Source organism: Ochotona curzoniae, unplaced genomic scaffold (genome assembly GCF_017591425.1).
Source record: "Ochotona curzoniae isolate NIBS_2020 unplaced genomic scaffold, NIBS_Ocur_1.0 contig_1274, whole genome shotgun sequence".
NCBI classification, from domain to species: domain Eukaryota; kingdom Metazoa; phylum Chordata; class Mammalia; order Lagomorpha; family Ochotonidae; genus Ochotona; species Ochotona curzoniae.
This window is the reverse complement of record NW_024465023.1, coordinates 17,534,036-17,540,401: the sequence shown is the minus strand read 5'-3', so window position 1 is coordinate 17,540,401 and position 6,366 is coordinate 17,534,036. Positions and strand designations below refer to the sequence as shown.

General features: G+C 37.4%; 1 pseudogene; it reads left to right on the top strand.

Moving 5' to 3' along the window:
• Positions 1–2,957: 2,957 nt before the first annotated feature.
• On the top strand, positions 2,958–3,473 carry LOC121171415 (annotated as a pseudogene).
• The last annotated feature ends 2,893 nt before the right edge of the window (positions 3,474–6,366 follow it).

Below are 6,366 nucleotides of genomic sequence, written 5' to 3'. Positions count from 1 at the left end.
ATGGAGAATATACTTCCGTATCTCCACCCTAATGATTCTGCACTTAGTCACATAGTTTGATTTGACCAACACAATTCGTGTAGAGATTACGTTTTTTACAGTTCTAAACTTTCCTCTTAAAGGAAATCGAATGTTTCCACCCACCCCCTGGGGGAATTTACAATTCTTCTGTGAAAACAATATGCCCTGGGCAGTCATGGACCCTTCAGCCTGTGTCACAGCATGAGAAACATGATAAGTGTGACTCGGATGTGGAGTTTGAAGCAGAGCTTTCTCTGATCACATTAAAGCATCGCACTGGCTGCCGATCATATGATTCACCTCATTATTCTTTAAAAGTGTTATTTACAGTTTGCTGCTATTTTTCTCATATCATGATAATTATCATAACAAGTATAATGAAAGTTAACCTTCTTTTATACTTCAAATGCTTAGTTTTCTAAATTAACCTTTCATAGAATGGTAAGGCGTTTTATATTGTCCGCCTTGAGAAATCAGTCCAATGGAGAGAAATACATTCCATTTCTTTGTGCTGGTCTCCATCAAGAAAAAGATAAAAATGATGGTTGTTATATCAGTACAAGGAGTGTATTAGCCTAGCAGTGAAGAGCATTCCTTAAATGGAATTACAATAATGATTGTAAATAAAGGTGCTTGTGGTACTTCTGAGTCAGTCATCTGAGAATGAAAATATAAATATATTTCCAAAGCTTAACTAAAATAAATATAATTCATGCATGCATCTGTGTTACCAAGGACATGTCCATTTATAGTTGAACGTTTGTTGTCTCTGAGTTGGGCTACTGGAACATTAGTGAAGCTGCTTACAGCTTCCTCACTTTTGAAAGCTTCAAGTGAGTCTGGTCAGAATGTGAAGAATCAGGGATACAGTTTAAAAATAAGTAGTCTCCTCAAAAACTTTCAGGAAAAAAGAGGCTATTTGATGACCTAATTTTTGCCTACACTGCAGTGCTAAGTGATGACTTTTTCTGCAAGGGAGAATTAGCTAAATCCTAACAACACTGTACCATTCACGCTGGAGGCCCTTGGGTAACTGACAATTACTCTCATGTCAGTTTTCCTATTCAATCCGGTAAAGTTTATCTTCCTCTTATTTCCACTCTAATAAGGTTTATTTTCCTCTGCTTAAAAGTAAATTTTCTTAACTAAATAAATGAGCAGTTGTGGTTCTAAGACTTAATTTGTAAATTTGAAATAAATGACAACCAGGAGTTATTCATCAGGTCTCTGACCACACAATCCGTAATAGCAGATATGCACTGTTTCCCTTGATATCAACTTGTTAGTCTTAACATCCTTTGAGTTTTGAACAGAAACATAATTTATACAATTGTCAAAGTATTTAGTGTAATTACAAATACAAAGGAGCAAATAGAGATTTTTCTCTTTTCAAAAAATGGAACAATTAGGCTTGTGTGATTAAAATCAGTTCACAGAATAATCCTGAAGTCAACAAAAAGGCTATAATTGATACATGCATTATACGACCTTGAAGCTCTGGATCATTTGTAATTTTTAAAATGTTCAGGCATTTATCAAAGCTAACACCCTCCCTGTGATGTCTACATCACTTATTAGAGTGTCTTTCATTCCAGCTTCATGCCAGTGATCACCCTGGGGGACAAATCCTTGACACCATGTGCAAGACCCAGGTTGAGTTTAAATAAAATGAAACTGATAAGTACAAATTATAAAAAAGAAGAGAAAGAATTAAGAATCCCTTAGAATTTAATGGAACTTTTATAAATGTAATGCAATTACATATATATAATAAAATTTACCATTACAATAATTTTAAGAGTATTCTTCAACCATAACAAGTTCATTCACAGTTGAGCTATCAGTACAAACATCAACTTCCAGAACCTCTTCTTCTTAAAATGAAACTCTATACTCCTAAAACACTTATTTCCAACTCCTATTTTTTCAGTGCTGGGTCTTTCTACTCCTTTTTGTATGAATTTTACTACTTTTGTTCCCTCATATTAGTGGAATCATACTATATTTGTCCTTTTGTGATGGACTTATTCAATGAACATATTGACTCCAAGGTTCATGCATTTTGTAGCACGTATCAATTTCTTTTGCAATTTGAATAATACTCCATTGCATTGTGAAGGGAGCAAGAACACATATTGTACCTTATATGCTCAGGATAGTAAACAGAATCTCCCACCAGAGGAATATCTTAAACTGTATCTCAAAAGATCAGGCAAACCTGACACTATCTCAGGATGCATTTCCTTGTCCCCCAGGGAACAATACCTACCATGGTTGAACTGTCTAGGAAAAGCTGGCTGGTCCCAACCCATTCCATTTTCTTGTAATTCCCCCACTCCTAGGAACAAGTTCAAGATCCCAAACTATAAAAAGTCCAGCCTGCTGAAGGAGTGGGCCTCTGCCACGTGTTCAATTCCATCCACAGGGACAGCCAGTCACCCTCTGTTGATTCGCTCCTTTAATGCCTGCGATTTCCAAGTCTGACCAAGCTGAAGTAATAAAGCTGGAACTCCATCTAGTTCTCCCACATGGGTGGCAGAGACACAAGTACTTGGGTGATCTTTTATGCCTTTGCAATCAGGTCAGCAAGAAGGGATATGAAACAGAATATTTAGGACTTGAATCAGTACTCTGATCTGAGATGCCACAATCTGAAGAGGCTGCTTAATTCCTTGTGTCACAATCATAGCCCTATCCATGGTTTGTCTTTTTACTTTGTTTATAATGTCCTTTGACTCATAAATATTTTTAGTTTTGGTTTTAGGTTCAATTTACCTATTTTTTTTTCTTTTCTTCTTTGGCATGTGCTTTTGATGTTGCTTCCAGGAAATCTTTACTGAAGCTTTCATTATAAAGGTAGTCTCTATAGTTTCTTATAAAAGTTTTATTAGGGATGTCTGGGAGCAGGAGAAGCGGTGCTAAGGAGAGGGAACACTATGTCCACGGAAGCCCCAGAGACAGCCTTCACAGAGGAGCAGAAGGAAATGGAAGATGAAGCAACTAGTCCAGAGAAGCCAAAGAAGCAAAAATTAAAAGCAAATTAGCCTCATCTGGAACAAAAGAATGTAGGTTCAGATTTCTTAAGAAAATGATTGCAGAAAGGGCAGTAACACATTGACTCTTGGGATTACAACATGGCAAAAGCAAAAATGAAGAATAAGCAACTTCCTGCCACAACTCCGGATAAAACGGAGGTCACTGGTGATCACATTCCCACTCCACAGGACCTTCATCAGCGGAAACCCTCCCTTGTTGCTAGCAAGCTGGCTGGCTCATTAAAAAGATCTGAGCTGCATGAATCTCCTGACTCCAGTTTTTTCTCCTTACTGTATCACTTATCCACATCTTACTTCCTTTCATTCCCTAAGTCTTTTGAAACTGACAGCTTTGAAAATAGTCGTAGCTTTTCCTGCTATTATAAGAGACTGTACATGTGTAGAGTTTTTTATTAAACACTGCACTGAGAACAAAGATATGCTAGAGCAACATAATCTACTCAAAAATAATTGTATATATCACCTAAATTCTAGTGTAGGTTCCAACAAGTATCTAATTTTACCATTGTAATGATTTGACTTTACTCACTTCATTTTAAGTACAAATTTGTATGCTACTTTTATTTAACATAACCTCATTTTGATTTCTTACTTATTTTCCTTTTGGATTTTGTAAAACGATTTTAAGATCAGAAATGGTAAGAAAAGTCAGATCATTCAAACACACCTAAACGGGATTTCAAAAATTTTGTATTTCTGTGCTTGAATTTGAATGGCCTTAAACCTGTTTCAACTTTACAGTAGGATTTGACTTGGGCAATATTTGCCCATTCTGGTGTTTCCTGTATTACTCTAGTGCTTAACAGCTGCCATTGGAGCTAGTGTTCTAACTCAGTTCTATAATGTTAGAATTCCTTTTGTTATTGAAGATGTGAATGACTTATGCATGTACATTGACTGTTGAATTCACTTTTGTGCCATTTTTGTAAATGCATTAGTTTTGCACATAGACATAAAAAGTTTTATTATTTTGGGTGGGCAGGTTAATCCTCTTTCTTGCAGTGCCAGCATCCCATATGGGCACATGTTTGTGTCCCAGGAGCATTACTTCTGTTCCTTCTCCCTAATTATGGCATAAGCAGGCACTGGAGGACGGGTCAGGTCCTTAGACCCCTAAACCCATGTGAAAGACTTGGCTGAAGCTCCTAGCTCCTGGCTCCTGATTCAGATCAGCTCAGCTCCAGCTGTTACAGCTTTTTAGGGAGTGAGCCAGTGGATGGAAGATCTCTCTCTGTCTCTCTTTTTCCCACTAAAACTGCCTTTCAAATAAAAATAAACAAATATTTTTTAAAGAGTTTTGTTATTTCAGCTCTTATGTTTGAGCAAACTTGTATAAACTTCATTTTTTGCCATATAAATTGCCATTTTCCCATTATTATCTGTTAAAGAATATCTTTTTCCCATTGAGTTGTCTTTTCACACTATATGTATTTTTTTTACTTTTTATTTATTTGGAAAGTAGAGTGATAGAGAGACATCTCCTAACATCTGGTTCAATCCCAAATGCTTACAGTAGTCAGGACGGGAGCAGATTGTAGCCCAGAGACAGGAACTCCATCCAGCTCTACCATGTTGGTGTCAGGGATCAAGTACTGAGTCATCATTCACTACCTCCCAGGACGCACGCGAGCAGGAAGCTGGAAATGAAAAGTGAAATAACAAACATCTGTAGTCTTAGAAATTCAGAGTCCTGTCTCTGAGAAAGTTCAGAAAATTCAATAACAGTGCTTCTTCAGGCAGATTTCCTGGTTGCAAGCTGGATTTCTCTTCCCACCTGAGTCGCTCCCCAATTCCCAGAAATTTTGAGCATTCCCCCAATTTTATACAATTGAGAGATGATGCTAAAGCATTCCTGTGCCCCCTTATATTCTACTCCTGGTCAGTAGAATGCCAAATATGTGTTTGTCCTCCACGTGATGGCCTTGAGGAATAAGAATAGAAAAGATGTTACATTGTTTCCCTTTTCACAGTTGTCCTAAGATTAAAACATTATCTATACTGTCTGTATTATGTCTGTATCAAATTCTTGATTGAAAGAGCCTGTAGCTATCTGATAACCTGTGCAATAAAAAAAAAACAAAAAACTTGACTTGTTAAGGTATTTTCTCTTGAAAATTCTTGCAAGGAAAGTTTTACTTTTACAAAACTGGAAAAGGCTTTAATGACCACACTTCATCTGGACATCTTGATATCACAGTGAAGGGAAGTTGTCCCAATACTTTTATCATGGGCATGTGTTTGGTGCAGTATTTAAGATGTCATTTGGTATATACAAATTCCCTATCAGAGTTCCTGAGTTCAAGACCTGGTTCTTATTCCAGCTTCCCACTGATGTGCACCCAGGAGGTGGCAGCAGATGAAAGCTCGGGCACTTGAGCCCTGCCACCCACATGAGAGAATCAGGTAGAGTGTGGGTTCCTACCTTTGGTGTGGTTCAACGTTGGCTATTGCGAATATTTGGAAAGAGAACCAGCATACAAAAGATCCTCCCTTACCTCTCCTCCTCTCCTCTTTTCTCCTCTGCTCTGCTCTCCTCTCTTCTCTCCCCTCCCTTTCAAATACATAAAAATAAACAGTAGATTTATCTTTCAAAAATGTTTCAGTACACTTTGACATGCATTATAGGAATTGATAAAATTTTAATATTCTCAAATAACTGATATTTACAATACCATATTAAGAGACTCTCAAAATGAAAAGTTGAATTTTCATGGTTGAAATCATTTCAAAGAAAGACATTTTCACACATTATAATTCGACTGGTTTATAGCAGCACATCCAGGTTGGGGTGGGGCTTAGAAACTTTCCAACCTGACAGGGGAAATTATTTTATCACTGACATTAGTTAATATTACTATGCACACAGTGATAATGAAATATATACGAATAAAAATATTTTGTTGTCATTTTAGGTGTTTTTGTTGTTGTTTCATTTTGTTTTTTCTGAGACAATGCATACTTTGAGTGCTAATGGTTTGTGCATCAACCAGAACACCCTGCAACTGAGGTCCCCAAAAGATATTTACAGGGACTTAGTGATTTCCCCAAAGAAACAAAACTTCTTTCTTTGGGAGAAAAATATTAGGAGTAGAGAATTCTGCAGATGTTTCACACCGCCTGGCCTCCATTTAAATCATTTCCACCTTCAAATCAGCTGCTGCTGTTCTGGGGCCCGGGGCTCTCTGGAAAGCAAACACAGAGTTAGGAGAACAAGACATTTACTGTGAGATGATGTCTCCGGAAGACAAACAGGGAGAGGCAGCAGCCGGCAGAGAGCCTTGGTCCATCA